The sequence below is a fragment of the Pinus tabuliformis genome, chromosome 6 (genome assembly GCF_031772625.1).
Source record: "Pinus tabuliformis cultivar Carrire ecotype Pingquan chromosome 6, CPIR1, whole genome shotgun sequence".
NCBI lineage: Eukaryota > Viridiplantae > Streptophyta > Pinopsida > Pinales > Pinaceae > Pinus > Pinus tabuliformis.
The window spans coordinates 1369302918-1369313478 of NC_142292.1; positions in this window are offsets into that span (position 1 = coordinate 1369302918).

Genomic DNA, 10561 nt, shown 5'->3' on the forward strand with positions numbered 1-10561 from the left:
ACATTATATTTTTTTGGTTGCAATTTGATCTTTCCCCTTTGCCTATTAATGAATTATTTCACAATCATCTTGAGTCTTGAAACAATGGTAACACATTATAATTGGTTTAGATTGAGCTGGATATATGTTGGGATGAAGTTACTATAACATGTTTTTAATAAATGAAATATTTAACTATGAATTTGGTATTATAGGTTCATTTTAATTTTTGTTGCCATTTTAAAGGTCTACACATTTCTAGGGGAGTCTCTTTGACACATTTATGCTTCCTTGGGCTATCATATCTAGTATACTAAGAGCCATGGTATACTTCATTTGGGTAGGAGAAAAAATTTCACTTTCAAATGGGACAAATGGGACAAGATTACTGTCAGAAGGAATATTAGATGTTAAATTATTTGGATGGGATTTACTTATCAAATTTTTATGGAAGGCATTGTTCCAAAAGGGGATATGGAGGAACATCATTGTGATTAAGTATCACAAGCCAAGAAGCACTATGGATTGGATAAAAGAAGGAAAAATATGCATGAATATGAGCTCCACTTATAACTTAATTTCTAGAAGATCAAAGACTAGTTTATTCACAGACTTAGATGGTCTTTTGGAAAGGGAAATCTCATTTTGGTTGGGCATGATCTATCCCTACTCCCTGGGTGGATGTCATTGATAGGTTACATGCTTAAGGACATTTCTTTCTAGAACAAGTTATTCGCTGGTGGGAGGGATTATTTCTTGTATGGTGTGATGTAACACATATTGGTATGGTTAGGGACTGCACTATTTCATGTAATGGTTATGTTAGAGACCTCTTATGATTGGGTTTATGTAATTTTGATAAAGGAGACAACATTATCTGGGGAGGAACGAAACTTAGAGATATATTATATTCACCATATACAATTTAAATTCGACATGTTGGTTTGGGCAGATGTGGAAATGGAAGGCCCTATTAGAAATTATTTTATTTACTCGGTTGGTATGGCATAACAAGACAGTGACCTAGGAAAATATTTGAAATCAAGGAATCCATGGCCCAGGAAGGTGCCCTCTCTGTCTAGACCCTTTGGAGGTTAATGTACACCTCTAGATGGAATGTTCTATATCACTTCACGTATGGCACATATTTTTCTACTTTTTAGACATCCCTTTTAGAACCTTTCAGTCTATTTAATAGTGTCTTCAATGGTGGATGGAGAGAGGGGATAAACATAAATCCACCCCCATTTAATCCCTAGGAAATATGGTAGAATTGGAACCTATACATGTTTTAGGAATGGCCTGTAAATATCCTACAGAATTTCCCCTACATAGGGAGGTGGATGGAAAATCTCACAGACATGATGCAGGTGGTCAAGGACTTACTTCATCGATCCATTGCCCCAGACATCCTATTCCCCTATGGATTTCCCTTACATAGGGAGGTGGATGGAAAATCTCATAGACAGGATGCAGGTGGTCAAGGACTTACTTCGTCCATCCATTACCCCAAACATCCTATTCCCCTATGGCTACCTCGATGGAGCAGCACAAGGAGGAAGATTTGGATGTGGCTTATGGATCAGGTTTTGCAACATAACACATTATAAATTATCTTGGGATGGAGGGGATGGTAGAAGCTCTAGAGCTGAGGCCTGTGCCCTTCCGGGACTCCTATGGTTTTCCAATAACCTTTCTTTTGACACCATCCACATATATGGAGATTCAAAAGCTCTCATTGATGGAATGTGAGGTAGAGCAACTTTTCTTCCACTTGGCCTGGAGGGTTGGATCAACCACATTGACTATCTTACATGGTCCTTCCACCATATATCCTTTCAGGACATCTATAGGGAGTCAAAATTTGTGGTAGATAGTTTATCCAAACAAGGCATCGAGGAAAATGTGACTAGAAAGGAGGGCACCATCCAACTTCCCTTCATACGAGTTTCTTGTCTACTTTTGATTAACATGCTTAATTTTTTTCCCACCTTTCTCCATATATATTTTTATGAACATATTAGTGTATCTGGACTTTGTGCTATGGGAAAAAAAGGATGTTATTTTTCTTTATGTTAATATTAGAATAGACATTTTATACGTATCATGTTTTTAGAAATTTATTGAAAGATGTACTGGTACCTAATATACACCCATGTTTTTCCATTTGAATATAACAGGAAGAAAACAACAACAACAACAACAACAACTCACTCTCAAAAATAAGTAATATTTCAAGACATTAACTCCTCAATTGGAAGAGTAGGTAATCCTTAAAAACATTAAGTCTACTAAACTTGATTATTTTCAATAAATATTAAAATGTAGTTTAGTTTTCAAAATTTTAATTCAAATCCAAATGTTTTTTTAATATATAAATAAATTCAAAAATTTTAAATAAATTATTGCAATATTGAACGATTCAAATTTTTTATTTTCTTAACCAAAATCCACCTAAAGGTAGGTCCAAAATACTAGATTTTAGTCTAAATTCATTTTAAAATATCCCAAAAACCAAAAAATGTCCAATTGACTACTTAAGGTTAAATCCTATTTTTTTTCCATTTTGAATGCTATCGACATATGAAGTAATTTGTTGACCATATTTATTGTAAAATTATATCACAGCGATGCACCGTTATTCTCTTGATTTATAATTTCTCTAAATTGCACATGGACGACAAGGTTTCAACCATTTATTACCATTCATAAGTTCAAGTTGAAACCCTGATATCATGATGCAGGAGCATTCATCCCAACAATATCATTGTATTATAGTAGACATAGGGTGTCTTGTGTTTCAAGGAAGTTTGTTTCCTAAGTATTAAATTAATGTAAATATTTAGGCCTTTGAGTGATTTTAATGAGAATAGGAATTAATTAGATATTGCGAGACATATTTGTAAATGTTCTCGAATGTAGGAGAACATGAGAGGATTAGGATTAGTCAGGAATTAGTTTGAAGAAATGGTTGAACAACTGAAAAGTAACTGAGGAACAGTTCCTCAACTGTAAAGAAACTACTAATGTTGTATTGAAAAGAAAAAAAGCGAAAAGTTGGAGAGGTTACCTAGCCAGCCAGCCAGCCAGGGAGAAAGTGATTGTAAGCCTACGGGTAGATTAGGAAACAAAGGCCACAGTAAAGAAGAATTAGGCCCGAGAGATAGAAATTTAATACTGTAATCATTGTTTATGTTTATAGAACCAGAGATTGATTCGAATCTGTATAAATGTGTATTTCCTATGTTAGACGATGAATTATGTGTTATCATAGATTTGCGTAATACAAATATGTGTAGGCAGAGTCGAGAAAAATCTACAGAGGAGGAGAGGAGCTCAGAGGAGCGTAATGGATCATTGAATCCATTAGAAGGATCAAAGACAAAGCTCAGGAGAAAGTGCGCAGTGAAAAAGCCGAGGGACCAGAACTTTGAAGAAACCCAAAGCCACAGTGAAATGCTGAAGAAATAGCGTAAAAACATAAGTAATTGGAATAGCAGAGAAGTGAAGTATCCATGCACAGTAGCCATCGGATCGGGAAGATCAATGGCTAGGATTAAGTCGCGGGGGTGTAACAATTGGGATCACATCGCAATATTTCAAAGGGAGGAAGCGAAGTGCGATTGCGACATGCGATGTATAGCCAGACCTGAAACCCTTATCGAATGTGACCTAAAACCCATCAGGTCCGAAATACATGTCGAATTGGAGATTAATAGATTGGGGGCATTGACGATCGGGAATCAGAGGAGGAGTAGCACAACAAAAGCATGGTGGACTCGATGATAAATATAAGTGCGGACATAAAAATCTTGAGATCCGCTTATATTGTTCGAAGCGGAACTTTAGTGTATTTCCTTTGTATTCTATAAAGTGCATGGGCTGAGTCTTTTAAGGCTTAAGTGTTGTTTAACCGCTTCTGATAGTTGCATATCAGAGTTGGATGGGCGTTAAGAGTATATATGTGGTATGACCACAGTAACTTGCGAGGAGTGATCGCGATAAAGGCAATCCTTGGGAAATGCGCAAAGGATTATGTTTGGCGAAAAATGTATGTTGGTGCATGTTTTTACATGTATTCTCTTATAAGAGAATTACAAAGGATTAAAGCGCCAATAGAAGGGTTTTATGGTTAAGTCCAGTTTTAACCGAAGTTTATAAGATCAAGGTTTAATGTGAGGGCTTAAGAGTTTTATAAAGGTTATGAAGGGTTTTGAAAGTCCCGATAGGAGATATTTGAGGAAGGATTTAATAAAAGGGTTAATGAAGGCTTGAGGGTTTATTTAATTCCCGATATGTGGATTTTGCCTAAGAGTTAGGCTATGTTTGGTTTTAGCAAATAATTCAACATTAAAATTGATAAAGGGGCCTTAACCACTGATGGGTGAAGATATGACTCCTTAGAGAGTTAAATTCCTGGGGCAAATGTGATTATGCATTTCTATATTCATATTTTGGCTAAAGCAGGGGTAACCCTGCATCACTTAGTATCAGATCAAGTTAAAGCTCTTTGAAAAAACATAGAATAGAGTTATGTTTTAAGATTTCTATGTAGGCAAGGGAGATTATATTTTAATCTGAAAAATAGTAAACACACAGAAGGTGATGTGCAGCAGAACTTGTAGATGCAAGAAGACAGTGAATAGTCCATTCAAAGTGGAGGAAAATGGTGGAAAATGATCAATCAAAGATCTTGAAGGTAAGATGACATGTTTTGTTTTAAATTGATTGAAGATTGGAGAATGTGTGTTTTTACACTAATACACAGGTTACAACATAAGAAGGTGAGAAGGTTGCAGCAATCTAGAGCGAGGAGGCCTCAATTGGTTCAAGAGGAAAGAACTAGAGAAATGCTAACAGATTGAGCTCAGAGGAGAGAAGCTTAGTGGGGCATATGTAGCAAGGAAGAAGGTATTGTTGCAGCTCACAAAGGTAATTCCAAATAGGATGTGGGTAGAATTGCTAAGGAATGAACGAAGTTGGTAAGACTTTCTGAATGAAAGAAGAGGTGTTCAGAACCAAGTTTTCATTGTGATTGAAATACAAGAGGGCATTGGTGTTCTTAAAAGGTACAAGTGAGTTGAAGACTAGAAGGAGTAGAGAGAAGTTCTCAAAGGAGGTTCTAGAGATAGAGAAACAAGTACTTGCCAAAGGACCAAGTATAGAGGAAAGCTTGGTGAGGTAAGTTGCAACAAGGAGGACTTGTTGTTGCAGAGGCTTTAGTGCAGCTCATAGTGAGTGTGAGGAACTCATAAGAGATAGAGAAGGAGATGGCTACTGATAGTCATAACAGAGGTAACAAAGGTTCTGAGGAAGACCACAGTAGAAGAAAGATGAAGAAAGAGGTTGCCAAGGCAAACGACAAGAGGATGAGTCATGAGGAGATTGACAAGGAAATTGCAGAGATAAAGAAACAAATCAATGTATTAAGGATGCTACTTAAGGAAAACTAAAGAAAAGGTTGGGCCTTGAGGAAGAATGTAGTGAAATGGTCTAAGCTACATAGAAGACTAAAACGGAAGTAAGTAAAGTGGCAGGTGGAAGAACTCAGAGAGGCTGAGTTGGAAAAGGAAGGATATATTTGTGAACCAGAACAGGGTGAAGTTCCAGGTGAAGATGAAGAATTGAAGACTGAAACTTCAATTGAGATCAAAGAGTCACATGCATGTGGAACAAATGAAGAAGGACAATTTTCTGATATTGTCATAAAGAAGGAAGAAGATAGGCAGAATCTAAATTCTGTTCTAAAATAAGTAGAGAATGATATCAAGCAATCTAGTAAAGGACTTGATGAGATTGAGAAGAAGACCAATGACTATTTGCTGAGTCATATAGAGGACTTGGAACAACAGGAGGATTTAATGATTGAATCATCAAATGAGATCACGAAATCTCATGGGTTTAAAATTGACAAATTGTGTGTGAATATAGGTATGGCAGAAGACAAAGCATTCTATGGAATTGTCTTAAATGAAGCTGAAAGTTGCTAGGAAAAGTACGATGATGACTATCTTTCAAAGGAAGAAATAGTGTCACCAGTAAGTTATGCTTGTGACAAAGAAGAAGATAGTGAGGATTGTATAAAACTTTCGGGAGAAATTCCAAGAGAGATGGAAAATTTGTGGCATAAGTTAAGTATTTTGGAAGAAAGGCTAAAAGACCAAAAGATAAGAGTTCAGATTGTAAAATCAGAACTAAATGAGAATGAAGAAGTTCACTACAGTGAACAAAAATAGGAAGACATAATTGGAGCAGATGATGTGGAAGAGAGACTATATGACAATCTTGTGAATTCTGCTGAGAATTCAAAATAGCACACTGATGTGTTGATAGAGGAGGAGAAAACAGAGCAGAATACTGATGTGTTTCCAAAGGAAGAAGAGGCACTAAGGCCTCATGTTTTCTATTTTTATTTTATGAGTCTAGGTATAGTTGCAGATGATGGAAGGAATTTGGCACAAATGAGTAGCCAAGTGAAAATGAAAGAAGAATATTATGTGGAAGAATTTAATCCATGGAACAAAGATGTTCAATTGCTGGAGAGAATGCTAGAGGGTCAGGATTTAGTAGAGACAGAGATAATCTTGATAGAGGGTAAGGATGAAAGGGAGGCAGCAAGAATAATAGAACAAGTAAGAATGAGAGGAAGAGAAGAACAACAGATTGAAGAGTTGGTGGATAGCAACAACAACCTGAAGCAAAGGGAAAGAAGAAAAAGTAAGTGGCAGAGTATGGACCAGCCAAAAGATGTGCTAGAAAAAGAAATTGAAGAATTGTGGCAGTTGATGATGAAACATGCCATAGGGAGAAAGTTGATGACAACAGTAAGGATGATCAATCAGAGTATGAACCTGATTAACAAGGAGAGAAAGATAAATCAAAAGATAGTAGACATGCAGAAGCAACAAAGGAGCATAGCTTTTGGGCAGTTGCAAACCAAAGTTTGGGACCCTGGAGGTTTTTTCTAACAACATATGAAGACACATGATCAGGAGATCATGATTATTTTCTACCTTGGGAGTTTGATGCAGGAGCATTCAGCCCAACAATATCATTGTATTTTAGTAGACATAGGGGGTCTTTTGTTTCAAGGAAGTTGGTTTCCTAAGTATTGAATTAATGTAAATATTTAGGCCTTTGAGTGATTTTAATGAGAATAGGAATTAATTAAATATTGTGAGACATATTTGTAAATATTCTCGAATGTAGGAGAACATGAGAGGATTAGGATTAGTTAGGAATTAGTTTGAAGAAACTGTTGAACAACTGAAAAGTAACTGAGGAATAGTTCCTCAACTGTAAAGAAACTACTAATGATGTATTGAAAAGAAAAAGAGAGAAAGGTTGGAGAGGTTAGCTAGCTAGCCAGCTAGCCAGGGAGAGTGTGATTGTAAGCCTACGGGTAGATTAGTAAACAGAGGCCACTATAAATAAGAATTAGGCCCGAGAGATAGAGAATTCATTCTTTAATCATTGTTTATGTTTATAGATCCAAACGTTGATTCGAATCTATATAAATGTGTATTTCGTGTGTTAGATGATGAATTATCTATTATCAGAGATTTGTGTAATACAAATATGTGCAGACAGAGTCGAGAAAAATCCACAGAGGAGGAGAAGATCACAAAGGAGCATAATGGATCATTGAATCCATTAGAAGGACCAAATCCAAAGCTCAGGAAGAAGTGCACAGTGAAAAAGCCGTGGGACCAGAACCTTGAAGAAAACCAAAGCCACAATGAAACGCTGAAGAAATAGCATAAAAACAAAAGTAATTGGAATAACGAAGAAGTGAAGTGTCCATGCACAGTAGCCATTGGATTGGGAAGATCAACAGCCAGGATTAAGTCATGGGGGTGTAACATTTGGGATCACATCGCAATCTTTCAAAGGGAGGAAGTGAAGTGCGATTGCGACATGCGATGTATAGCTAGACCCAAAACCCTTATCTAATGTGACCTAAAACCCATCGGATCCAAAATACATGTCATATCGAAGATTGATAGATCGGGGGCATCAGTGATTGAGAATCAGAGGAGGAGCAATGCAGCGGAAGCATGGTAGACCCGACGATAGATATAAGTGCGGATGTATAAATTTTGAGATCTAAATATATGGTTCAGAGCGGAACTTTAGTGTATTTCCTTTGTATATTATGAAGTGCACTGGCCAAGTCTTTTGAGGCTTAAGTGTTCTTTAACCGGTTCTGATAGTCGCATATCGGAGTCAGAGAGTGTTAAGAGTATATATGTGGTATGACCACAATAACTTGTGAGGAGTGATTGCAATAAAAGGAAATCCTTGGGAAATGTGCAAAGGCTTATGTTTGGCGAAAAAGGTATGTTGGTGCATGTTTTTACGTGTATTTTCTTATAAGAGAATTACAAAGGATTAAAGCATCGATAAAAGGGTTTTACGGTTAAGTCCAATTTTAACCAAAGTTTATAAGATGAAGGTTTAATGTTAGGGATTAAGGCTTTTATAAAGGTTATGAAGGGTTTTAAAAGTCCTGATAGGAGATATTTGAGGAAGGCTTTAATAAAAGGGTTAATGGAGGCTTGAGGGTTGATTTAATTCTTGATATGTGGATTTTTCATAAGAGTTAGGCTATGTTGGGTTTTAGCAAATCATTCAACATTAAAACTGATAAAGGGGCCTTAACCATTGATGGGTGAAGATGTGACTCCTTAGAGAGTTAAATTCCTGGGCAAATGTGATTATGCATTTGTATATGCATATTCTGGGTAAAGCAGGGGTAACCCTACATCATATCAATTCAATTGTTCATGATGCAAATGTTTCATAGTGGATGCCATATGTTTGATTTTGACCTCATGTCTTTATTCATTAGACGACACCTCTCAAGTAAATCATTAGTATCTAGCTTTGCTTCTGAAGAACTATTAATCTAAGTTTTTCATTATGAACTATTTGCATCACGTCTGAATCATTAATGTTAACAGGCCAAAAAATCCTAAATTAAAAATTCAGCAATTAAAGAACATTGTAGAGTGGTTGAATCTGAATTTTCAACTTGAATTGCTATAAGATAGAAATTTTATTTTTTTACCAAAGTTTAATAATAAGTTAGAGAACCAAATTTCATGTGAAGCATTGACATAAACAAAGAAACAAACCATAAATTAAAAACTCAACCATTAAATGACATTATAAGGTTTTAATGAATGACTCAACTCAATTTTATGTCAAGAATTAACGCACAAATAAACCCTAAATTAAAACCTCAAAGAATAACATTGAAGATTTATATTAAATAGATGTAGAATGATGATTTTAAATTCTTTATGAGTATATGGAATAATAAGTTTAAGAGAATTCAATTTTTATTTACAACAAGGGTGGGATTACTCTAAACAAATTCCAAACACCAAAACTCCAGAGGGTGAAGTTGGCGATGGGACTTGCCTTCATATTGCTTGTATCCTCCTACACTACCGGCGTATGGGTGACAACTCCAAAGATTTGAACACGGGTGGGACTACTGCAAATCAACTATGAACAACAAAACTCGAGAGGCTAAAGTTGGTGATGGGAATTGCTTTCATATAGTTTGTATCCTCCTACACTATGGATATATGGGTGATACCTCCATAGATTTGAACATGGGTGGGACTACTGCAAATCATTTCCAAACAACAAAACTAGAGAGGCCAGAATTGGTGATGGGACTTGCTTTCATATTTCTTGTATCCTCCTACACTACAGGCGTATGGGTGACACCTCCAGAAATTTTAACATGGGTGGGACTACTACAAATTAATTCCAAACACCAAAACTCCAGAGGCCGGAGTTGGTGATGGGACTTGCTTTCATTTTGCATGTATCCTCCTACACTATGGGCATATGGGTGAAGCCTCGAGAGATTTGAACATAGGTGGGACTATAGCAAATCAATTCCAAACACAAAAATTCCAAAGGCCAAAGTTGGTGATGGGACTTGATTTCATATTGCTTGTATCCTCCTACACTACATGCATATGGGCGATGCCTCAAGAGATTTTAACATGGGTGGGACTACTGCAAATAAATTCCAAACACCAAAACTCCAGAGGCCAGAGTTTGTGATGGGACTTGCTTTCATATTTCTTGTATCCTCCTACACTACAGGTGTATGGGTAACGCCTCGAGAGATTTGAACATGGGTGGGACTATTGCAAATAAATTCCAAACACCAAAACTCAAGAGGCCGGAGTTGGTGATGCGACTTGCTTTCATATTTCTTGTATCCTCCTACACTATGAGCACATGGGTGACACCTCCAGAGATTTGAACATGGGTGGGACTACTGCAAGTCAATTCCAAACACCAAAACTCTAGAGGCCGGAGTTGGAGATGGGAGTTCCTTTCATATTTCTTGTATCCTCCTACACTATGGGCGTATGGTTGATGCCTCCAGAGATTTGAACATGGGTGGGACTATTGAAAATCAATTCCAAACACCAAAACACCATTGGCCAGAGTTGGTGATGGGACTTGCTTTCACCTTACTTGTTTCCTCCTACACTACAGGCGTATGGGTGACACCTCCAAATAATTGAACATTGGTGGGACTACTGCAAAT